The following is a 27,213-nucleotide window of genomic DNA, read 5'->3' as shown; positions in this document are numbered from 1 at the left end:
TGAATGTTAATTGTCAAATATGTCCATTAGGTAGTTCAACTTTACCATATGGAGACGATTTGTAACCGTTTCCTAACATATGGGGAAAACACTTTTCTTAGTACTCCATCTACTTAGTAATTTTGAATGGAATTTGTGTTTGAAATTGTTTCTGAGCAATAGCGAAACCGTTTCAACAATTGTAGAGACGTTTTCCTTCATCACTTAATTACTTTTATTAAAAATCCGTTCACTTGCGTTCGAACAACGTACAGAATGGAAACATGACAACTTTGCATTACTGGCTACAGGGGATTAAGATTGTGGAGGGCGGTATCGAAAAAATAATAAAAGTGAAATATTTCCATAATTGTGTTATATAACCTTACAGCAAATTGTACCATAAATATACGATCTCCGATTTATCTCTTACACAGCGTTGGAAACATTAATGAAAGAGATAATAAGCAACAGAGCAATAATTGCGTTACTTCTATTACTTTATACTTTCATTTCTCTTTAAAAAATATTCTTGCAAATCCAAATTGACGACCTTAAATTGGTTACACATCCGTCTGCCATTAATGAAATTATGTATAATTAGTTTTCTGAAATTCACGCCCTGATATTAATTTTGTATAAGGGATTTACTACCTGCAAAGCTCTCAGTAATGCAATATACAATAATACGAATCGATCATCAATGTGCATGTCCTTTAAACATGTAGACATGGTATGTTACTCGTACAACGCCTCGTAACTATTTGTCTTTGAATTTAAGTATCGCACTCACTTTCTATCCAAACAAGAAATTGCGCGCTGGATATGGAAGAGAAATTACATACTTGCAAAAAAACTATAAACTTTTCATTACATGTTTAAATCATTTTTAAGTTATGGTTTAAATAAAAATGCTTTTGGAAATTTAAGATTCAGTAGGGTACGATAATAAACATATTTACATTGAAGCGGTGCTGTCGCACTATTAATTATTGTATTCATTGATTAACCTTAATCGCCGTTTGTGAAACTTAGCAGATTCGGAAGAACTTGATAGAGATCCTTTGAGCCATATATTTGACCCACCCGTAATAGCCTAGTATTAATGATGGAGCGAATAAAGTTTAAAAGTTGTCATTTCGAAGTACTTCATAAACTGGTACCTAACTTTATACACGGATTTTACTTGAGTGCTCTAAAAATATTGTAAGGTAGCGGAACGGTTTAATTTAATGGTAAATCAGCCAAAAATGTCTCTCCTGAAAGTAGAATCCACGTTTCTAAATCTTCGACGAGATGGAATAACGCGGTCCAAACGTACTTCAACTGTATCTTGGAATAAAGTCAGCATAAACGAATGTTTTTTTTTATAAGAAATGATAAAAAATTATATTTTCGTTGTAACGGTGCCGTTTTAGAGCATAAATCAATACTTTTCCTGCACCATAATTTTACCCTTTTTCCGTGTCGGCCGGGCACAAACGATACATTATCGCAAATCGTTTAACTACATTACGAACCGGAAGGGAAATTAGGTAGATGTCGCTTTTGATGCCGATCACGGCGATAGTCTCAAGAATTATACACGAGAGAAGCGTGGAACAGAACTTTGTCGAATGGTTACGCCGGAGAACAAAGTAGAACTCTTCAACTTCCTAGCTGATATGGACTCCCAGCAGGTCCAACATGTGAAAACGTGTCTTCGTCCACGTTTCTCACCCTGTGCAGCATGGGCACACAGACATTATACTTAGAACGGTGGGGTACCGATGATTTGAGTGTTATTGCAATTTCCTTATAAGGTGAAGCTGAATAAAAACAGCAAAAGCATTTCAAATTTATAGGACTGATTTTACCATGTTTATCGGGTTTTCTGTCTGAACACATTGAAAATGTAGAATGGTCTACCAGAATTTGACCAAAATCGGCAAATCATTTCATAATCCTGATGAAAAAACCTGGGGGTGGAGGGGATAGTTCACGCGTCATACTTGAAAACATACACAATCGGGCTACAGTTGATTTAGACATCAGAGTCGTAGAAAAAAACATATTGGGTACATTTAACTCCGATTCAACAACTGACTGATTAAATTTAATCTCTAGCGGGGTCTTTGTTATCCTATATACAAGGACGTCCCAACCAGCAAAGTTTTTTTTATTCGTATTTTATCATTAAGTACTTCCAAAATACTAATTAATTTTATTAGAGGGAGGATGAACACTATTTTGTTGTTAAAGCCCAAATGATTGTGCCATTTAACAATATATGCGCTCTTACTACTATAATATAAACAAGAAATAGTTGCTTTTTTCACCGCGTGTTACTAACAGGAAAATATTTTTTCTCCAACCACCTGAATAAGACGCTATTTTGTGACAGTGTTCGGTACCTAAAGTTGACGTTTTGCGGATTAATCGCTTTCACCATGGCAACTGTACAAAAAGTGGATACTTTTGGTCCTAGTACCAAAAAGAAATTGACCTTGAAAGTTGGCCAATTAAAAAATTACAATCACGGAGATATGTCACATTGACATCGTTTTACATTGGAGGTTGTAAGATATTTCTATACATACAAATCAAATATTTTTGCATATTCAATGCAAATAATGATGTTACCTATTATACGTATGTACATGTATTGAAAATGATTTACGCTCGCTATTTTTATTTAAACCATGTGTAACGTAATTTACATATTCCGTGAACGTAATTTTAATACGTATACAACCCGCCGTCGCGCGTAACGCCATCTACTTCAGACCCATTGCACTATATCTGTCATTTTGAATTCAAAATTTGAAAAAGTTAATTGCAATTAATTTTAATTAAAAAACTGTATGGTAAGTTTTCTATTTCAATACAAAATATAACAATATTAATTGTTTATACAATAAAATGACTGAAACTGATAGCGACATGGATTGCACTCCGCCAGAGATTATAGAAACGGCAGAACATGCTACCTCAAGATTTGCTCCCTACAAAGTCGCGAGAGGTGAGAAGTAAGAAGTAAGAACGAATAGGTTATAAGTTAACCTAAAAACTAGAGTGGCATGACACGTGAGGACAAGAAAGCAAAAGTTCTTATAGGTACTGTAGTAGTGAAACTGTAACTGAATCTAAATTCGAATATAATTTGAAGTAAAGGAGGTTGGAGAAAAAATTTTATGTTTTATTCGTACAAAAAATGCGTTTTCGGGACTCGGAAGGTTGCTGGACTCCGCTAACGCGTCGTCCAGCAACTATCTTCCTCGTCCCGAAAACTGACATTTTTTGTACTAATGAAACAAATAACTATTATAAGAGTTGCCTAGTAAATTAAATTGTTTTATAATGGTTGCACCTAAAAGTAAATTATTTTATAGAAAAACTCCATTTTAAAATGGGTGCAACCCAAGGAATCGTAGTTCGTTGAATTGAAAATACTAAATATCACACTTGTAGTGACATTTGCAGTAGGTAAAAAATGAAAAAGATTATCAATAGTTATCACTGCAACCAATAGGTTCAACTTTTTCTGTAGAAAATTATCATATTGAGGAAGATGGTTTTTTGGTTATTTGAAAAATTTTCCCAAAACACTGAAAAATACAGGGCGCGCTTAAATTTTGTTAGATATATGGTATATATTGCTCAATAAAATTTCCCTGGCATCAAAAATGTTATTCTCTGTAGCACAAATAAGTTTCTAAATTATAGATAAAGTATATTATCAAAATGGTCTTTTGCTATTATCGCAAGTCGTTCAATTTCCCTCTGTGCAAATCAAAATTGCTTGTTGCAGCATTCAGAACATCATTAAAAAACATTTTAATTTTATTATTGTAATTCCAATATGCATTTTTATTTTATAATTGTTTCTGTGAAGCCCTTATAAAAATTTAATATAGTTGTTTTATAGAAATGTTTATATACGTTTATAAAGCATATTTAATAGCGTCGTATAAAAAGCTTTAACAAAACTGTTGTATAATTTTTTTAAAAGTTTTTATACGATTTGTCGAAATGTTTATAACATAATTTTTGTGCCGAAAGCGTTTTGCCAATTATTATAATATATGAAAATGCTAGTTGGGGTGTAACAGATATAAGTAAATCAATTTTTTTTTTATTATTTTTACTTATGAGGGTTGAAAGAGCATAATCTAAAACTGCTTGTGGGCCGATATCTGACTGTACTGATACTTACCCACTAACGTACGTTACAGTATCTTTGACAATGATTTTCATTAGAGCAGAAACTTTCGTGACGTTATAGTGTAGTAACCGACCTGCCAATTGAAGAACGGATGGAGTTCTGTAGTTCACTCTCGAAATTCATTATAAAACATGTGTATTAAGCTGTTCCTCCGAATACAGGAACCTAAAAAAATTGTGCTCGTTTCTGGCGCCAACTCTCACGTCTTGTGAGTCAATATTAACGAAAATATGAAATATGGTTTACAATCTAATGCTTATGTAAAAAAATTCCAATCTAGTTCAATTTTACCGAGTGAATTGTGCAAATTTGTGCTCCGGTGCTTTATTATGCGTCAATATTAAAGAAGTACGGAATTTTGGATTTACACCAACATTTAACAGTGAAGGTTCTCGATTGGCACCAAACTTGACACGTGTCCAGTTCGAACAAGTGAAGGGCAATTATGAATTTTCTCACCCTCAACCCTCATGTAATAGCAACTGATTTGGAAAATTAAACTTATGGAGCTGGTAATATAATTATTATTATTACGGAAGGAAAGGTCGACTATCCGTCAACGTCTTTTCCCTATTGCAATTTTAAGGATTGTCTGACAGAAAACCAACTAAAAATTGTCCCCGGTCATTGATATGTTCTTTCCGATAGGGAATAAAATTAATCGATGTAAATGATGCATTTTGAGTGTGTCCTGTGTAGCTGGTGCTTAGGGTTGTAACTTTTAAAGAATGAAAACGAATTTCGTTATCAGAGAAATTGTTTTCCGTTTTCTAAGTGAAAAATTAACTAAATAACTGTCATTAGTATTGAGGTAAGCAAAAGTAACCGCTACGTCCCTTGTATTTTAAGTACTTCACAGATCCGTTATTGGATGCGACATTCATTAAAAGACGCTTGTGACAGCAACCCTTGTCTGCGACAGTTTTCAGGTTGCGTGACGGAATTTGAAAAACGTACTATACTAATATCAACACTACTATTCTAAGCAACGTATTACTTTATAGCGTTCATCTTTACAATTAGCGATGACTTAATTTATGCCAATGTAGACAATCCTCCCTAAACCATAATTCTGATAAATTACTGATCTATATTTGACTTTTGTTGTGTAACGTTCGAGGAAATCAAGGCAATTTCAATATAGATGCCACCGTTGCTTACTAAGAGCATTGGAAAACTTATATTACCGTTTATGCAAAAAAGTTTTGTTTAAAGCGTCCGGCGCATTTTGCCACAAGGCAAAAATAACGATTATCTGCGCTTTGTCGGCCTGTTTGTTTAAGATAAATTCCTCCTCCAGCTCCAGTTTGAGCTTTGCGTAGATCAATCTCGCAAACGGTCATCCAAGAACTCTACTTACTATAATACAAGGTTCTAGAAATCAATTCATTAAGCATGTAATAACAGAAGGGTTTTTATAACAACTGAATTTTGAACAACAGTTCATAATTTTAACACATCCACTCCACTTTTTCTTAGAGAAATGGTATCTGAATTATTAAGTTCAACGTTTATGAGTAGGTATTTTTTTAAATTTTGTTTTTAAAGTGCTTGAATTACGTATTTACGTAATAAACTTTCAGTTTTTTCAACAGTGAAAGCCTTAAACCAGTCAGGCTGTTATAAAACCACGTGTCTTATTTCGTGACTTAGGCGCATGTTGCTATCAGGACCTCTGGTCCCAAGAAAATCCACCCAGGTTTATTGTTTTCCGTATGAACGCATCAAAACGCCATTGGACAGGCAAACTATTTAACTTTTGTTAATTCGGATGATACTTAATTTAACGGGAATTGAATTGCGTGGTGTATTCTACTCTATCACTATTTTCCTGAAATAAACGAAACTATATCCATTACCATGCGTTCGTTCCCCTTCATCCATTCAAACAAAAATGGGATATATCTACTGCCAACATTTCGTATCACTATTATAATTTTCAGTATTTTCAACAATTCGGACCTACAAGTTAATTCTGATTTAGTTACAGCCCCAAAAAATTTAGGTTTGGGTTACAGTCGTTATATTGCAACGGGTTTGCATATGAAGGGGTCGCCATCTCTACCTTAAAACGTAATCTCGACGTTCAAAATAAAATTGTTTTCACCCTTTCTTAATTGTTAAGACTTTCGGAAATTAACGTTCCAAATCGGTGCCCGAAAAAATAGGATTCCCTCTTCGTAGTCTTAGACCGAATGCCACCAAAACTTCCCAGACTAACTCCTTCCTATTTTTTCATTAATTAATTAACGCATTTTCCAATATCACGCCTAATAATTAAGTCAACCCGTTTTCTGTTAAAAGGTAAAAACCAATCAGGAGCGCTTTACTCCCTAATTGCAACAAAAAATAGGCTGTCCTTTAAAAAACTCACAGGCGCGAATTGTGCTGAATTGGATTTTCGTAATGCGGACTCCGGAATTTTCTACACAGGACAACGCGCTATACAAACCAGATGACTTGATGAAAATAAACGCCAATTTTCCTAATTACTTTTGCACTTTTACAATTCCACCAACTACACAATTTCTTGGAAAATTAAATCTATAGTGCATAAACTATTCGAACCCCAAAAATCCCAACTTTACCTATCTCATTTGAAAGGATACAAATTTGTGCTTGCGTATCAGAAATGTGTTCAAACTATAATTTTGTCCCAAAAACATCTAAAACGTAAGGCCATGTATAATAATTACAATTAATTAAAGGCTCAACGACGAGCTTTTTGAAATATTTTGAAACACACCATCAAGATAGTGATCTGATATGCTAACCATATCCTTCAATTTGTTAGTGTTTTCATAAACAATAAAAATTATTTTGTTTATTGTATAAAAACTACTGCTGATACGATTACCATAGAACATAATTCTTCCTTTCAATCTAGTCGTCAGACCTACCCTCAGGAGTGAAAAGAGATATCCGGTCATTTGTGCCGTAACTACTCCTACAGTTTTCAAGACATTAAGCTGGTTTCTTTTATGCACTTGTGCCAAAATTTGCCGATTGCTTGCTTCCTTTTCCATTAAAGCTCACAACTCGAACAACATGTTTTAATACTTTATTGATTAATAGCTTTCTAATATTTTTTTGAAATTTTATAGATTGATTTTTCTAAAGGCATTGTTTTATTCTTGGATTTGCAACTCCGCGACTTTATAAAAAAAATGTCTACCAGCATTTAGTTTTACGTAATTCTTTGTCACCTGGATGTTCCTCATTTGGTGAATACCAGTAATGGAACATCCCCTCCACCATTGAAACTAATGGAGAACCGACTCCTACAATTAAAATTTATCGCTCATATAATAAGAGTTACTCAAAAAAATGGTACATTAGAAACCCAAAAATGATGCAAAGGGATACACAGTACACACTAGAAATGTTAAACACGCACTTATAGTTTTCGGGCATTTAAACAAATTTTTATGTTTGCAAATTTATGCGTAATGTAGGTACTCAATTCTACTCAACCGACTATCAGTTAATTAAAAAGGTTAAAGTGGGGTTTTATGGAAACGTTCTACGTTCATTTAATTTTCAACAGCAACAAAGCCATCGTTTTTAAGTTAGTATGGGACGAAGAAGCTTTGTATTTGAACAAAAAGTTGCTTTTGGAATTTTACCAGAACTTGCTTTTGCAGTCCAACAGTCCATAACATGTTTTGTAGTCATGAAGTAATAGAGTACTTAAATGAACGTTAAACGCTTTTTAGTGAACGAGAGGCTTTTTTATATCGCTCTTTCTATAAATAAATTACATCGCGAAATTATTATTTATCAAACAAAATTGCGTAATGTAAACAGACGTTATTAAATAATAATACTTTACATAATATCAAAGAACATCAGTAATTTTCCGGTAAAATAAGCTACCTACGTATGCTTTGTAAATAAGGGAATGAAATGCGAGTATTTTGTGTTTCGAGGTATTCAAATTATATTAGTCTTCTTAAAAAAACACCAGGCGTGGGCCATTCCCTTCATTCGCCGTAAGAAATTTTTAAGGTACTTAGATTGCCGAAGTAATATGAAATTACTTACACCAATATATCTGGTAAACCTGTTGGTGCTTCCGCATTGATTAAACAATTGTGATGTTGCCAGCCCTGCCTCAAGTTCATAGCGTTTATCAATCTCTACTACGAAGTCAGATATAACATTCCCGCAAAACCATTACCGTCTCTTGACGCAATTCATTACTTTTTTCTATTACTCTGATTATATTGAAAACAAAATCAGTTGTCGGCGGCGGTTGCATGCGTAAAGAGGGTTGAATTGACCAATGGACGTTTTTTGTGGAGGACGACAGATTAAGGCGGCATTTTATGATTTCGATAAGTTTTATAATTTTTAACTGATGCAATAGTTCTTCCTTATCCGTTTGGAAAGGTTCGAATAGTTTAGGCATTACATATCATAGAGTCAGGGTTGAATTTTCAAATTCATTGTATGGCTGGGGGAATTGTAAAAATCCGTAAGTAATTGGTGGAATTAAAGATCGTCTTTTCTGCGTCACTTGATTTCTATAGCGCGTTTTCCGCTGAATAGCTTTAGTAATTCTAGGCTCCAGTGAGTCGGAGATACAGGAGGTAATCTTATCTTCGGCGGGTTTTGTTGCAAAGATAGCTGACCAAAAACCACATGTGGTATCGCCAGTCCGCATTGTAAAAGTACAATTCGGCACATTTCCCGTGGTGGGACGCTAGAGGTACAGCTATCCTGATTTACTTTTAAAGCAAACTGGTTTACTTAATTATCACACATCATGTTGGAAATTTCGTTAATTATTTAATAAAGAATGGGGGGATTAATTTAGAAGAAAAATTTTAAGGTGCTCGGTTCTGGACCCCCGCGTGGTTCAAGTTCGCAGTTTTTATTTTGCGGAGAAAACACGCGGCTCCATTACGTTAGAAGAAATTCGTTCTAGACTACCAACAATTAGTTTTCGAGTTTACCAGAGCCTAAGTTCCTATTTTTTCGGTCAGTGATGTGAAACGTGGGAGTTGGAAACAGAATACCAAATGGCATTTGAACAAATCGAAGATCTCATACACGCAACGTGTTACATCTCGACTTTTCACGACAATTTTTTGTGGAAACTGACCCATCAACAGCGGTCTTGGGTGCGCCCTTGCTCCAGGTGATACAAGTGTTGTAACGTCCTCGTTACTTTCACTGCACTTCTTAGGGTTCTACCGGATAACTACCGGGTTTATATTGACAATTAGAACAGATTATTACATTAAATTCTTCCTCTTCCACACTTCCTTATAATCCCTTACGCTACAGAAAAAACCTAAAACAACAAACTAGCCTAACTCTACGCTACTGAGTTTGATCAAAGGGTTATCAGTGGCCACTCTCGCTGTGATCTCTCTTGTCAATTACTTCTACCATTGAATAAAAACACTATTTTATTCAATGCTTCTACTTAATTACCTACTACAAGAACCTCCTAATACAGAATCAGATATACAATTAGAGTGAACTATAAGCTATGATTAAAATAAAAAAAAAAGATGTCTATACTTGTTCAACCCCGAAAGATTGGTCACACCAAAATAGAGCAAGTTCACAGTACCTGGTTCCAATTTTCGTTGGCGGTCTTCCTCTATTAATCGGTGACGATGCCGGTATCTCCAAGAGAAATCGATTGCAGGTAAACCCACTTCTGGCACTACTATTACAAACGTCGATATCAATACGACATTCACCCTTTTTAACAAGTATCGCTATTGATTATTGGTCGATCTTTAGAGATCTTTTTAAACTTTGATTGTAAACGGACAACCACACTTAACTCTACCCGGCCGCTCTATTCGACAAATTTCCTTTCCGTTTGACTCTCGAATTTCGCGTTTACTCCTTTACGACACCGCCGAAACCGCAACTTTGCGCCCACGAATAATTCCGCGACCTGCCAGGCGTTCGCTTCCCTGGCCCGTCTTCGCGAATCTCCTCACAATTTTTTCAAAACCGTCCACTTACGCCTTTCATTTCCCACACGCCCAAAGATTGACTCAGTACAACGTATCCAATGAAATTCAAATCCAGCGAACGGACACCACTCCTATTGGCCAAATTCAAAAAGATCCGGTAACATTAAAAACAACCCTCCTCATCAAAAAAAAGAAAAAGCGTTCTCACGCAGGTGGACCGTGGCTAATTTTGAGATTTATTGATATTTCGCGTTTTGGGCGAGATACGCATCATTAGTACTCCGAACAGCGCGAAATTTGATCAGTGTGACTGAACATATCTTTGTCGGTAACTTTAGTTAGGCAATCGGGCTGTAATTTATTGGACTTTTTGTCTTTCACTTGGTCACGTAGTGACCGACAACTGACAACATATGGGGCGTAAGGGTGAGAGCCAAAGTTACTTTTCGTAGAAACACCCTGATCGGATTCCCGTTTTCTAATCGGCCGGAAAGTTTAACACATGGTGCTGCCGTCTTTGGCATGCCGACGTGTTTTAACACATGCATTTTAAGATTGCGCGCCCCAAAATATACCAATAACCCCTTTTTACACACTAACATCCTACTTGACAAAAACAAAAAAAATTTACCCTATCTAAAACTACCTAATGTACACGGGGCATTACAGTGTGTTGCAATTTTAAAGCACAATAGAGTTTTCTGTGCGTTGAACCTTTAGAGTTACTTGTGGGTCCTTCAAAAATAATCTGTCAAATTTAAAAAAACAATTTGGTGTACAACAAAAATTACAACCCCCGCAATTGAATATTTGCTATGTCGGTAAGAGCGAATTCTCTTATAAATAACAAAATTTTAAGACGGTAGGGGCTTCATCTTTAGTTGTAAAATCGTTCGTCTGTTTGTCCTTTAAACAGAAAATTTTTGATGTACGGCAAGAATTACAACCCTCGCAATTAGGTATTTCTATGTAGGTACGAGCAAATTTTCTTAGAAATTATGAAACTCCTAAAAGGAAAAGGGCTGGTTGGAAATGGCAGGAGATTTTATTTCAGGTTTACCATTTTTGTGATTAATGGCTTGATTTTGAGTCTGAGCTGAAGCTACAAACGTACGAAACAGGGGTATATTTACCTACAAATGTAATAGAAAGATAGTTAGCACTCTTATTGTGAGTTGATTGTGTAATCGGCATAAAAAAACGTAACTATAATTGTTGCATTACATAGAAAATAAACGTGATCCTGAATTAAATAGGTATTCATAAAATGTTTTAAATTCCAGATATTTATTGATCGAATTATAAATATTAATCAAGACTCCACGCTGCGGCCAAATGAATTTGACGCAATTTACAAACGTTTCAAATACTCGTAAATTTCCATTACGTTTGTAGGTATATACAACATTTTTTTGCATTTTGATTTACCTTATGCCCCCGAGGTATTGTTGACCCGCGGGGTTTAAATACGAAATGCTTTAGATTCAAAGATATTGATCCATGTCACAAAAGGGATGTGAAACTTAAGTCAATTAAGTTTAAATTCAAAACGTTCTAAAATAATAAAATAAACACAACAAAATAAAAAAAATAAGTTGTTGAATCCAATGGGTTGGCACCATCATAGAACAACATATCTTCTCTTTCTCCTGAAGCTATTATTTTTCCAACAAAGAAATTGTAAATTTCTATTATTGAAAGGGCCTTCGTGTTAATTTAACTTGAGATTAGCGAGTTATGTAAGAGATACTTGCAAAGAACCCTTGTCCTGTTTCTGCACGCTTTATCCACGAGAGGGTGCAGTGTTGAAATTGGTTGATGTATAGAACCAACCTCACGTGAAAATTTGGCATGCGATTTTAAATCTAAATATACCAACTAAAAATATATAAAATTAAATTAAACAATGAATACGTAAGTATTGAAGTAGTTTAATGTCGTAATAACATTAGATGATAAACGATCTCGCCGTTCTAAATGAAGTATTCATTCTGTTATTGATTAATAAAATGCGAGTCGCGATTAGCCTTTAAAAATTGAATTCAATCGGAAAATTTAGTACATTTACATTAAGTAAACCCATCCCCATTAAAAATGCCACACAAAACGTGGCGGCGATTGGCGCACAAATCAGCAAAAAATTAATGTACCACATATTTCAAAAATGATATATTCAATATCAATGCACGAGGTAGACAACGTCAATTCGTTGGTGAAAATAGTTTGCAAAGAACCTCAATTTAACACTGTCAATATTACACTGTGTTCATATCTATTGTACTCAAGCATGCGAACCGTTGAGTACTGAAACTGTTTAAACTTTTAACTTATGATAAATTGTCGCTTAAACACTACTAGAACGCGAATAAAAGATTTTTAATTTATTAATGGGTCAGTCTTGAGTTAATAAAATCAAACCCTACAATTAGTTTCATTTCATAAAGATCTACACTCAAACTTTAGCTTGCACAGAAAAATGTCGTGTACGTGTACCCAAAAAGCTAAACATAGAACCTTAGCCCAATTCAATAGCAGTGTGGTGGAAATTAAAAATAAAGTAAAATAAATCGATCAAGTTTCGGTACATTTTTATACAATTGAATGGTATAATTTAATATTTACGGTTGATTGAATTTTAACGCGTATTCTAACAGGCTTTAGTAAATTCAACATACATACTGAACTGTGCGAACTAATAAAACGCAAAATAAATATGCACAAGCGCTTTGTATAGGAAGTTCTGTATTTTATTCACCCCCTATACTTAATTCAGTAATAGAAGTAGTAACTTGAACAAAGAGGTTTGGATAAACGTTTTCTTATTATGTACGAAGCAGTTATTTCGATGGTAAATCTACCCATTCTTCGAATATTTAGCCACTTATAAAATAGCATCAAAGATTCAAACGTTTCTGTTGAATGAGTAAATTATGTTTCCGTGTATGTGCGAGCATAGCGCCTAAGGTTGCTTTCATTTGTGTACAGTTCTGCTGTGGATAGATCTACAAGCAAGCAACATTTGATGATATAATATAAGTTTTTTTACAAGATCAGTTAGAAGTGTGTAGTTTTTCAGGTAGACAAAGAAACAGGTAATCGAAATTATATTCCTATAACTGATCCTAAATAAGGTGCTAAATGCGGGTATCCCAATTAATTATCTCATATACTGGCTATATCAACTTACGTACCACAAATACAGCTGATTTTAGAAATTGGATTCCTAGGCCACTTCGTGTAGCAAAAAATTATACAGGGTGGACATTTGCCTGGAACACCGAATATATCTTCAAAACTACAATTTTTGTTTTTTATTGTATTTACAATTATTATAAAGAGTTTGCTATAGCAACTCTAGTTCGCGGTCAGTGCCGTACTTCTGCATGGTCAAAGGGAGCAAATTTGTTTTTAATAGCAACCTCCATTTTTTATTACATTTTCCTAAATAGTGCGCTTTATTGGATATAGCAGCATAAAAGGTGTGAACTTTAAGAATACGTAATAAAAATAGTGGTTGATGTCCCCCTTGACTCTGCACCCGTACGTCACTGAGCGCCATTTTAAAGTATGTATATTGGTAACAAACTTTATATAATTGTGGATGTGTGGATAAAAAGCTTCTTTAACTAGTAACTGACCAAGGCAGCTGTGCCAATCCAAACAACAACAATAAATAAATAAATAAAACCCACTATACATTTTTGGGACGGAGCAGGTATTTGTAGTAGGAAGGGTGGAAAAGGCAAGAGCTGGTGTAGCAGTATCCAGCCTCCATAATCTTGTCGACTGTATTTGTACTAAGCCCAGTTGGATCAGATTGTGTCTGCAAGATTCCTGTGATGTGAATTAGAAGGCGCCGCACCCAAATGGTACCAGAGCGAAGGCTCTTATTTTTTTGGACATTCATTTGAAACGTTAATTTCTAATGAAAATCTTGCAAGTTACAAAAGGAAGCAAAAGAGACTTCTACTTTCAAAGTTTAGCCGAACGAATATTTTCTGTCGGCAAGTAATTAAAAGTGTTATCTGATTTGGAATTATTTATAAAATATTTATAAAGGCACTCCGGCTGGAATGCTCCAAAAAGATGATTAATCTTCCTCCTCATAACGAAAATAAACTGATTTTAAACACACGTACTGGAAAAAAACTTTCGTAAAAATAAAGTGGACGATTTTGCGTGACGGGAATTTCTGCTATTATGGTAATGCAAAAGACGTTTCGAACCTTTAAAGAACACTTAGCATTACACTCCTGTGGTTGTTAAAAATTTTGCTTGGTTGCAATCTATACAGATTAGAAGTTAGCATCTGAAAAAAACTTCATCCAGAGCCTGACAAATTCGTAGAGAAAATTTTATTTTTATATTTTATTTTATCAGCCAGGAATAACACCGTTAACTTTTTTTATGCCAACGTCGTGGTGTAAAGAAGGGCTTTTCTTTATATTAGGTACCGTTACTCTATTTATGTAAAATCAAGGGTTGTATGTCTTTAAGACAAAATCGTCGTAAGTCATACGTCAGTGAAGTTAAAATTCTCAAGTAAAATTTTAAATTAATTATTCTTAATATTCTTAAAGATATCCATCTCTGTCCAATTTAAAGCCGTTAGTACTGCATGTATTTTGGTGAATTCAGTGACATAGGAATTCTCAGTTTTTTCATTTAACGTTACTTTAATTTTAAGACAGAAAAGTAAAAAGTAATATGAGCAACTGCTCAATTTAGATATTTCATAATTCATTATAAATATTACAAACTACCGACTTGAGCACAAAATTTGCATTATACGGCAAAAATTGACACAAAATGAGCACAAAATGCCGTCAGAAGGACATTTCACGGCCCTTATTAATTAAACAGATTAGATGGTAATTTCTGTGTAGTTCTAGCTTAAGTACAGCATCCCAGTGCCATGTAATTGGAATGCTTGCATTCTATATGGTGTCTGGCCAAACAAATAAACAAATAAACAATGAAGTTGGAGGTACCCACAGAACATTTTGAATATCTCCGTTACGGCTTGACTACCAAATTTGCATTATACGGCACAAATTGGCACAAAATTATGGCGTGTCGATGACTGGAATATCTTAATGTGGTACCTCCAACTTCACGGACCTGATAAGAAGGTGTAAAATAACTCCTTTGATCACGAAGCCACCAAAACGGTAGGGGGGTTCGGGTTCACTGCGAAATAAAAAGTAACTTGAGAAATTGATTTATTAGGAGACGCACCCTGTACATCTTATACAAGAGCTATTTGCTATCACCTGTACTTAGATGTTACTTAAATTTGAGATTTCGCCTTTAATTAATAGAAAATTATTTTTCTATATGCAATTAATCTTCGTGCTTTTTCTTCCCAAACGACGTACGCATTTTCGGGTGCAAAATGTACCAAATGCAAAATGATAAAGGGATATTCTTTTATACACCTATATATTGTATAGGATACGAGGGGGAAGATTAGTAACTTGAAGGTGCAATCAATAAAATACCTACCCTGAAATGTTGACAGTAGATGCCATAACTGTACGATTTACAGTTTAGAAAGTAGATCTGTTTGCCATAATCGGCTCCTGCAGGACCGTAAGGAAACGAGGATACATTTCAGTTTGTCGTCAAAGCATCTGGAGCCCAATGTGGGTGAATTTCTCATTAACTAGTATACAAATAAATAGATACTAATTAATTATTAAACTCCGTAGCGAATTACGTTTGTCGCTGTTAACACTTTGGAAGGGAAATTAAAACAAATTACGGGAACTAGCGGAACATTTCGATAAATAACGTGCTATAATCGTTTTATTAAATGCGCGCTATGTGCTCAATAATTTTGGCGACAAATGCACGGTTACCAGCCGCTATCGCTGAAACCCAGCATACACTATATTCTTAACAAATGTTCTAACTGACATAGTCTAAAGTACGATAGTGTTCCATATAGCCCTGGTGGCCGGCGAAGCTATCTCGTAAATAATAAACTTTGGCAAACACATTATTCTTAATTATCCTCTTTATATGTAACAATTAATAAGGCGTATTCTGTTAAATTGTACGGTAAACCTTCTATTTTATCCAGCAACTCCTTAAAGTGGAGAAATGATCCTAGCTATAATTATAGAACCTGAAAGTACCTGTCGTCGATATACCGTGTATTACCCTGTCTATCAACTCTGGAAAACAATTCTACCCATATTGCCATAGAGATAAGCTTTGTATCACAATTATTTTGTGACAATACAACTGTCAACTACATAAACTTACATACAAGAAACATGGAAATACAATTTCACCTCACCCTACATTTGGGCTTTGGTAAGTAAAATCAAATCGTAGTAACTTTACTTTTCTTTTTTTGCCTTTTAAAAACTGTAAAGGGTAATTTATGGTAGATACTTCAACCCTATGTTTCATTGTACAGGACACAGGAGTCAGTAATCCAAAGGCAACTTTCACAAAGATCAATTACGGTTACTACCTAAGGGATTTAAGGGCCCCGTTGTCTTTTCTCTGTAGCCGTACGGAATTTCAAACTTTAAATTACATAATATGCGTTATATTTCAGTGTTAGATAATGAAATGCTCCTTTACGTTCCCCCCGTCATGTAAATATCGAACAAAATAACCTCCAGCAAATCATCCTATGTAAGATTAATATGATAAAAGCGATAGACATTTTGTTTTATATATTTTATACGGCACGATTTATGAGTTTCTTTGTAAATCGTGTATAAAATAAGAGTTTGAAGTGCTCATTACGGTAAATTAGATTTACGTTCTAAACGTATTAGAATTTGGTAGAGTATCTCTCATAACTCAATATTGGCCGTGGAGTTTCGAATGAATTACGTTCTCTTTTGTTATAACATTTTATCATCATTGCGGTAATTACTTACTTTAGTTGCCGAAAGAGGTAATGACAAACTTCATCTTCTCATATTCAAAGCTGCCAAAAAAGGAATTGTGGATTTTGCAAATGAACATTTAGGCATTTCTGGTCATATACTCCTTTCCCCTGGAGGATTACTGGTTTCATTTTAATAAAAAAAGACCTCTGTTTCTACTTCCAGGTTGGATAGATTCTATATGACTACTGATAAATCTGACGGAAGTCCACAATAAGCTTTCCTTTTCGGGCCCGTGTGCGGACAATTCGCGCTGCTTTATTTTTTAAATGTATCGTTAAAGGCCTGCTTGACGACTTCATGGAACAATGTTGCAAAGGTATTTTTTGAAACCACAAGCACGCGAATTTTTAAATCTGAGATTTAATAATTGCGATAAATATAAAATCGTACAGAGCTGATTCATCAAAACGTATGCATGGAAGACTACACAGTATGAGGGAAATGCATCGAAGAAGCACTCTTCCCTGGTATGACCTACAGACATTATTATTGTTTAACGACGATTAACGACCTTTAAAATCATCTAGGATTGATGGGAAAAGAGATAATAACCAATAAAAAATTCGACATTCGACATTTTAACGTTACTTAAAGTGGCCTCTTGGGGTTGCCTTAAGCAGGCTTGCGGGCGCGCGAGGGAGTGTTATTTTTAATGTAAGGAAGGTTGCGTTAAGGGTATGTTACAGATTTCATTAAGCTCTGAGCATCACAGCTACTAGAAGTAAGCTTTATTTTCGAATTTCAGGGTTGGTATTTTTTTGCGTTGGGGTTATCAATGATAAAGAAAGTTATTTGTGAAGATTATTCGAGTTAGTCCATAAACGGGAAATAACGGAACTTACGTGATTTTGGAAATTGGGAAAAAATTCATTAGAAGTACGACAAGGAGAAATCACCGTGAAGTTTACACGCACTTTTAATAATAATAATAATAATAATAATAATATATTTCATGCATTGTACATCTACTTACAATCGTCATAAATCGAATCTGTATATGAAATATGTATAACTAATAATTATGACAGGTTATCCTTACTGTAATTAATAAATTCCTGAACAGAGTAAAAAGCATTTGCAATTAAGAACTTTCTTAGTTTGTCTTTGTATGATGTAAAATCACTTTGCTTGATTTTGTCAGGTAAACAGTTAAACAGTTTGTAAATAGTAATATGGGGACCATTTTGGGATTTAGTCAACCTGCAGAAGGGTACACGTAAAAAAGTTTCTGTCTTGTATCATAACTATGAACATCACGTTGCGTTATAAAAGTATGCGCGTTCGACTTAGCATGGCATAAACCTGCTAAAATATACACACACGGTAATGTTAGAATGTTTAATGTCTTGAAGGTATTTCGGCAGTCATCCCGATATCTCACATTGGCGACGATCCTGACCGCACGACGCTGTAGCTTGAAGACATACTTCGCTTGCGAGCAGTTTCCCCAAGACAGTATGGCGTAGGACAGTAGGCTATGACACAGTGCATGGTAGGAGGTTAACAATACTGTCTTTCGTTTTTTCGGATTGCTGTACTTTATGCACTGTCCTGAAAGGTAAGAGTCCAGAGCGCAGTCCATGTTAATTACACAAAGGGAATTTAGCCGATAGACATGTTATACTGTGGTCAAGGTAAAATATCAGCAAATTATTTGGGGGGTAACATTTATAAAAATATTGTAATTTAATAATCTCTCTTGTTACATTTATATTAAACTAATTTACCAAAAACTGTTATATACTCTGTTAAATGAGTGAATACATTTGCTGGTTACGAAAACTAACCTCGAAACCACAGCCAACGATAATCAGAAGAGGTTCGTTTTTTCGGATTGCTGTACTTTATGCACTGTCCTGAAAGTTAAGAGTCCAGAGCGCAGTCCATGTTAATATATAATATAATGTTAAGTAGACATGTGCTCTTCTGATGAACACCTTTGCTATGCATTTTAAAACGCGTCAAGGGTTGATTTCACCCCGTGAGTCCTATTGCGAGTGTTAGTAAATATTTCTAGAGAAGGAAGTTGTTTAGCACAGTATGTTTTAGCTCCTTCGATGCATTATTTTCCCTCATTCTTTTAGTGGTTCAGTCCTCCATGCATACGTTATGGCTATTGGAGGTTCTCACCATGGTTCCGAATCTTACACAAAGGAAGCAATTCTTCTTGGTCAGTTGACGATAAAACTATTGCAAACAAACGTAACCACAATTTCGTTATTTATTTGGTACTTAACTCATATACGTCCGTCAATATCTATCAGGAAAAGTCTTTTTCCTGAAAATGTAATTTTTGTCGATTTTTGGTAAAATAGCAAGAAGGCACCTGGTATAAATTCGGTGAAAAAATGACTTATCGGAAATAGATCTGCAAAGAAACTGATCGTTATAGATCTCGGCCTGTAGGATCCAAAACGTCCGAAATTTTGAAGATTGGAGAACTATGTGTATCAAAAATTATAGACAAAAAACCGATTTCCGAAGAAAAAGGGAAAAGGGTATATTTGTAGTGGTCCAATTAAAAAAATTCTGGTCATTTTGGATTCTAGTGCCTTTTCCTTTTCGGGTTGATCTAATATTGGTCGATTTCTTGGTAAAATAGCAATAATGTAATACATTTTTTAGAAATATCAATCTCTATTAGGTTTTATTTTAGACGCTTTGATAGTGCAAAGAAAATGGAAAGTTCAAAAATTGGTTCAAAAGAAAGCATTCAGAAATTGAACGCATGAATAATTTAATGTTTGCAACCTAAATTTGAATAACAGTGTAGCTTAATAGTAATGACAAGAATCGTGTTGCTTCCAAATATGCGACTACTAATAAAATTAGGCGCAAAACAGTGGAAATACACCTACAAGTACACTAATGTACTAACTAATTATGTAGAAAAGTTTCCTTATAAAAACTTTTTGAACATGTTAGGCTTTATCGAGCTTTTTTGTGAAACTTAAATCCCACATCTATCAATAACAAAGTATCAGTAAACCAGCATTAGCTAAGTGACAGTTCGACTCGACAAGGAAAGTAATCACAATCACAATATCTAATGAACTTCAAGTTTTCATATTCTGAAGTGCAGTGTAAGAGGGCGTTGCATAAACATAAAAATTTCATTTGAACGTCTTTTGATCACGTTCCTAATTACGTGTATCCTAAAATATGCTCAATTAATCTCAAAATCCCTAGAATATTAAGTTAAGGACCGTAGCATCAGGTGCATTTAATCCCCACGATGTTTGTAAAACTTGAATATATACACAATAATATGTAGAGCATCTTAAATTACCGTCGTAAACCTTTTTATAATTTTTCTAGTTAATTAGCTGTACTAAGCCAGCACATTTTTTTCAATTGTTTAAAACCACAAATGTACCATGGAGGGACGTCAATTTGACAAAGCCGCGCGTAGAAAATCTACAAGCTGCAAACAGGAATATAATTCGAATTTAATTCGAATCGTTCAATGTTTCTGCAGGTACCAATTAAGGGTTGCTTTCCTGTTTGATTGCGTCGATGCGATGGTAAATCGCAAATGTGAGTAATTCTATAATATGGCGTAATTCTAATGTAAATAGCTAAGCGCTTTGTCAGCATCACCGTAATATAATTAAATAGAGATTAAAATACAAAGTGGAGCGATTCGTAACGCCACAATTCCTAAACTATGTTAATAAACAAAATCAGTTTAGAGTCATAAGCAAATGGCGAAACAAAAAAATGGGCTCCAGCAGAAAGAAACCGTGGTTGTCAGTTTGCAAAACGCTTGAAGTTTGGGACTGCGTTTTAAAGGAGAAAAAGGTTAGAACGGAGTGGTTGCTAATGCCCTAAACCATGCAAGTCATACCACGCTGGTTTCCGCAAAATGTACTAATTAGTAGCTATATAAAGGGTACCGCTTGAGTACTTGCCCACCACGGGCTTTCCCCAAAGGAAGATGTGCATTTAGAAATACTACAGTAAAATAGGTTTTGACCCGGCCATTTATAATTACTAAGCGGGGCCTTTTAGAATATGTTCAGATACCTACCTGTCCAGGATGATGCTCAAAAAAGTTCCACGACCTCCCTAGTGGGATAGCCGGGATATCCTGGAAAATAGTAATTTTTGTTTCATTCGGTCACATTTTTTTTACATAGACATCTGAAATTTCAGATCTATTCTCCAGTACATTCCAGTTTCCTAGGGAAAAGCTTCTGTTTCTATTGTTCTTAATATGTTGACGTTTAATATTTTTAGTTTCCGGATTCCAGGACACCTGTAACCTGTAATGAGCTTAAAATAGTTAAAAGATTAGCATAACTTTGTTTCCATCTCTCTACTCAGATTCAAGCCCATGCGTATTTCAGCATACAATTTAGTAATTAATTTTAATAAAATATAATTTTTAAATTAATTAAAGTGATACCTATGCACTGGAAATCATCTCCTCCCTAGCTATGATCAGGTTTGTTATTTAACCCTTAGATTACTACGCTATTTTGTGCTGCGTAAAGGACGGCGTGCAGTCCTTGAGCGACTCTACACTTTTTTAAGACAAATGGTTTGAAAAGGTGGCGGAAATCTTAAAACTAAGCTTATAAATGTATTTTTCATGAATTCCTTCGAGGAGAAACGATTTTAGGTTCGCTAAGGCTAGCCTGACAGTACATTTGCCCCCAAGAGCACCTGAAACCTGTCCTCGGAATTTTTCGCCCTCAGCGCAATACACTTCGAATATGTCAAGTTGCTTCGTACTCATTTGTGACCTTCCTTCTACTGGGTCATTGTTTATAAACAACCTGGTGGGCAATCAGACAGCATGATTTCAAAGTTCTAGTCAAAAAGCTCTCGTTATTAGCTAATAAAATAGAATGAAAATTAAAAAGATACCAAAAAACCCTTAGTGATTTCTGATGGTACTAAAATTACATTTTGATGACTTATGCGTTTCGAGTAAATCATATCAACTTTCTTATTTCTTATGGATGTTGGATATTTACGTCATTCGATCGATAAGAAAATTACAAGACCAGCGATACTAAAAACTTGGTATTTTATAATCAACCTTGAATTTTTGCCTTAAAGTTTACAATGTACTTCTTATTATCTACCTACCATCTGAGGCACTACAGTGCCGAATATTGTGCATGATTTGTTAGCCATTTGTTTATAACGTAACAAAGTGATATGAGTAATTTTATTAAATTGTTACTATACTTAAACGATTAATTGATTTGTGTTTTACTTTTTGACACAATAGCATTTGTTTCATGATAGTTCTGTTACAAAAATCAATTGAAATGAAATGTTTCTGATCTTTCTGAGAAACTTGATAATTTTCCATCCAGAAAATCACCATAAAAATTAACTAAGTACCCCATCTATGATGTTCCTGTTAAGAATTCATCGGTAGCACCTCGCCGGACAGACGGACGGCGACAGTGTACTGCTCCACACAGGCCTATTCCTCCGACACGTCATTGATTCGAATTATTGTGCATTAGAAACATCCCCACGACACATAAAAGTAAGTCTTTGAGTATTCTTTTTCCGACTTGGAAGTATTTTTCAAAAATTCGTAGCTCACACTTAAAAAAATTTCCGATCTTCATGAAACTATAGGATATCTGGAAATTTTTAAACATCAAAATAACGAATCCCAGCTTATTTTTAATAGTTAATATTTTAAATCGCCCACTAATGCTTCTCTTTCTGGCAGATGTACGACAAATTCTCTCGACTAAATTTTAAAGGCCACATAGGAGTCTTAGGGTTATACACTTTTCGAATTGGTGATTGTATCTCAGCTTTTGGTGGCCAGATCTTGACGGTTATACATTTTTTGGATTCTACAGACCACAATTTATCAGACATCGTCCCTTCGGGGTAGACCAACGACTTTTTCCCTTGCTAAATTCGTAACGTAATGGACTGGGGTTAGATTAATAAAACGACGCGTGACTGTAGACAAAGCAACTATTGAGCACATTGTTTGATGGAAATTTATCAGAAGTTCTTGAATTATCACCAAAGGGGCGGAATAGCTCTACCTAATAATTCTAATCTATGAAATAGATACATTATATTAACACCAATGAAAATCGAACGTCACTTTTTGTCAAATCTACACAGAAAGTAACGAGTTTCAGGGACATTTGCACACTATAAACACAAATAGAAACATTAGAGATATCGGCCACTTCGCACTATTTTTGACGTACTCACTGAATGAATGAAGGGGCGATAGTGTGTTGTGTTATTCCTAATTCCTTATTTTAATATTGAAAGCTAGTACTACTATGGAAAATACTAGTCCTACAGTCTGTCCACTAAATGACACAATGCTCCTAGAATATGCGTTATGAATAAATGGGTATCATATATCGATGTACTGGAAGAAAACGCAAATGATTCAACTTCTGCAGTATCTTATGCGATTGGATAAAGTATAAAGAAATTCAATATTCTCTCCTTGTCGCGAAAACGAGAATAGTGGTATCAGAAAGGCAATGGTCCGAGTGATGACTTATTGTGAAAGCGAATGGCGCATAACCTCCATTTCGATATGCTAACTCTTCAAAGGAAACGGATGATTGTTCTCCCCATTTTCGATACCTCTATATTTAACTGCTTGACGTTATTGCCTTATTTAAATGGTATTGACCATCACGACGTTTTGTTTGTCCGCGAATTTTAGCTGCAATAGATTGTAAAGAGATTTGAAATGATATCATTTTGAACCAACTGCGCCGAAACCGACGCGAATTGAAATGCCAATGTTGCGAGACGACTGACCGCTGCAATTGAAAGACCGTTGAAGCGTCTCGAGTAAACGATGCTATCAGTCAATGAAGTCCCCCGTCGAACGACCGGAAGTAGATGGATAGCCGCAATCAATGAGTAATCATATCCTGAGCGTTAATGTCGCCCTTTTTTTCATTTAGCTGAACCGTTTTTTTTTTCAGAAATGTGTACCAAAGACCACTTGTAATCAACCAAAAGAAACGAAGCGCAATAAAATTCCGCTGTAGTTATCAACAAGACGCTCACAGGGGTGGTGGATAATAAATAATGGGCAATAGAAATGAGGTCATTTATCAACGCCAAGGAACCTTAAAATGCCATGAAAGCTTTTTGTTTTCAAACTTAAGTGTAAAGAAATTACAAAAGTAATTCATAGTTGGACATCTAAAGTTAGCCGGACATGAATCTGTTTAGAAAGCTAGGCCCGTATTATGCATTATTTGAAAATCAATTCCTTTGCCCTGTTCTACTTACAGAAAGAACATAACGCTTTTACGCTCTTGGTTCAGTATTCATAAATTCTATAACGCTTTATGTTAGTAGGACAGCGGGGAAACATATAAAATACGTCACAACCCTACAGAACTAAATCTAGCATGGAACGTTAACGTGTGAATGTTTAAGTTCCACTTTTGGCACAAATTTTTAGAGTCTCCCACCACCGTATTCTACAAACTCACGAACTTTCCCATTCTGAATATTCTTTATTGGAGAATTTTACCGACAATCATTTCCAAAGATAGAGAAGTTTCGCCTCCTCCCACACTGAGCGTGCAACGTTTATGTTGCGAAACCGGGTGGACGTACCGTGTAATGCTTATGTGTGCTGAATAATTTAATATTTTCCTATGTTTAGGAATGCTTTTGCTCTACAATTGACTATTTCAACTCTAACAGTTTCTTCGCGAGCATTTAAGCTTTAGTATAACTTCAATTTTCACTCAGAGTGCAGAAATGATTGAATTTTCATAAAATTTTACTACGTAATCAAGTTAAGAACCATTTTATTTGTTAAATTTTTCCGAGGATTAATTTTTACAAATGCTAAGCTATTCATTTTTTACGACAGAATTTTGGCAAACGTGACCCTTGTTTCCAGAATATCTTATAAAATAATTATAAGTAGGTATACGTACTGCTTGGGTTTGAGATTACTAAACTTTCAACTTGAGGTAAACGACTCGAAAATCAAGGCATTCAATATTAAAAGAGCAAGGGCGCCCTCAACTAAAACTCGCAAACTGAAACAAAATATTGTTCTAGAATTTTTAAAAAGCAGATTACTAGAAAGTATTTCGCCTAAGTCGACTGAAATACTATAAGAAAAAGACAGTTTAACCAGAAAGAATGGAATTCGACCTGCACTGCATGTTTGGAACTCCAATTCAATATTCACGAATTTCTATTCATATGAAAGTGGGGCTTCCTAGCGTTAAAATTACACAATGGAGAATGTAAAGGGAGACGTTTGAAAATGTTATTACCTATTTTATTTAGTTTTTCGTCCTTCCTCTATTTTGGTACGTTCTTGTTTTACTTGTGCGGGGTACAAAGAATACTACTGCAGAGATACTGCATGTCGTGAGAGGCGACTAAATTCAGCGGTTCTCTGACCAACAACAGGAGAACACATAAGTACACTTTTGGACAAGATTTTCGGGAACTTAAATCGCTCATATTGAATAATACCATTCAAAATTTGAAAATTTGTTCATTTCAGTGTTTTTTTAAATTGTATGTAGGTCATACCAACCCGGGTAGCGCAGTTAAGTTGAAGCTTGTCTGCGGTACTAAGGGTCCCAGGTTCGAATCCGGATTCGCGTGGGTTGGATTGGTAGAGCAGCCTTGGCTGAAACCCCTCCTACTCAAAAAGGCTTAAAATAAATAAATACAAGTACAAGTACAAGCTGTGTACTTTTGAAGAGAGTTAATCCAAGAGGCGATTCTTTCCCACTTTTCCGTTGGCAATTCTACTGACTCTTATAGATTTAAACTTTTCGAATTTGATAAAAAAGCTAAGGATTGTAGCAACCGTATTGTCGTTAGTGTATTCTGGGAACACTCTTCCTTAGATCTACTCAATATAGTAAACATTAGTTACTCATAGTATACCGCTGTTACGTAAGTTTTGAGCGGAAGTTAAGCCAAAAAGGTAGGCAAGTAAATTTTCTATGATCCTTGTGCACCAGAAGGTAAAATATGCCTCTTTCAGGTCTAGAGTAGCCAAATAATAGCCCTTTCGAATTAATCTCCTTGCAGTTCGAGCGTCCTCCATTTTGAAATAGGGAGCAAAGATAAACAAATTTAGCTTTTTGACTGTGAGAGTGAAACGTTTTTTGTCACTGGGTTTATACTAGGAAGATTTTGGAAATAAATTGGTTCGGAATTGCACCTAAATCCAATGGGTGAGCAATTGCTTCCGAAAAGTGCCTATTTGTCGTCCTTGGAGAACAGAAAAAGGGTGGTTATGATTGGACAGGTTTAATTATTAGCGGGAGGTTGTAACGTCGCAATCAATCCAAAACAATTGCATTAGAAGTTAGGTCTGCCCACTTTTCGAACTTCTTATACTCACCGATATTAATCCCTCCATTGTTTGTGATGAGGATGTCACGACAGTGAACAATTTCTACTTTGACCTTCTTGTTTAGGGAGGGTTAAATCAAATTTCTCCGTATCACAGACTCACGTTGAAATAAATTGGTCAATATTCTCCTGGTATTGCAAAGATACTCGAGCAAGTCATTTTTCGGCACATTTGCGCCACAAACTAACAGTAAATGCCCAGGGCACACAAACCCCGACATGAGATCCAACCCGAGCAACCTCTGGGTTAATTTTTGAAGTTAGCAAATCGGTTAGATTTACCGGGAAATATTTAAGCAAGAGGCCCATTTCTTCGTCCTATTGTAGGCCGTGTTTGAGAATATGACGCCAACGAGTATAGCTAAAGAGTGGTGCAGTAATGGGTTATTTTCCTTATTCTTCTCTGGCACGTCGCCGAGGATTTTTACGACCTCTTCAAGTAACGTTTCATGAACGGCGCGTCTGGTGCCTATATGAGTACTACTTCGCCAGGCAGAACTGCTGAGATTGTGTGACCTAGACCAGAACGTCTATTTTTTTGAGCAGCTGTCTAAGTATCTACCTACAGGATAGTTAGAATCGTTGCTCTGTCCCACCACGAATTTTTATCCCGCGACGTCACGCATGGAGCGCAAAATTCCCAATGAGCAACCTACTGCTAGGGGGTTCAAGGCGATGCGGAGACAGAGCGAGATTTATCTTTCAACTTTGTGCATGATGGTAGTAGGAAAACCACGTACTACAGAGTGTTACAAAAATATATGTATATTTGAACCGGAGACGCCGAAATATAATGATATTA

The 27,213-nt window shown here is 35.3% G+C and overlaps 1 protein-coding gene across 2 annotated transcripts in view; it reads left to right on the top strand.

Moving 5' to 3' along the window:
- The window catches only part of LOC116165979, a 152,178-nt gene that overhangs the window by 66,427 nt on the left and 58,538 nt on the right, over positions 1 to 27,213 (top strand). The window lies entirely within an intron of this gene.

This window comes from Photinus pyralis, unplaced genomic scaffold (assembly GCF_008802855.1).
Source record: "Photinus pyralis isolate 1611_PpyrPB1 unplaced genomic scaffold, Ppyr1.3 Ppyr1.4_LG3a, whole genome shotgun sequence".
Lineage (NCBI taxonomy): Eukaryota > Metazoa > Arthropoda > Insecta > Coleoptera > Lampyridae > Photinus > Photinus pyralis.
This window is presented reverse-complemented; position numbering and strand designations above follow the sequence as displayed.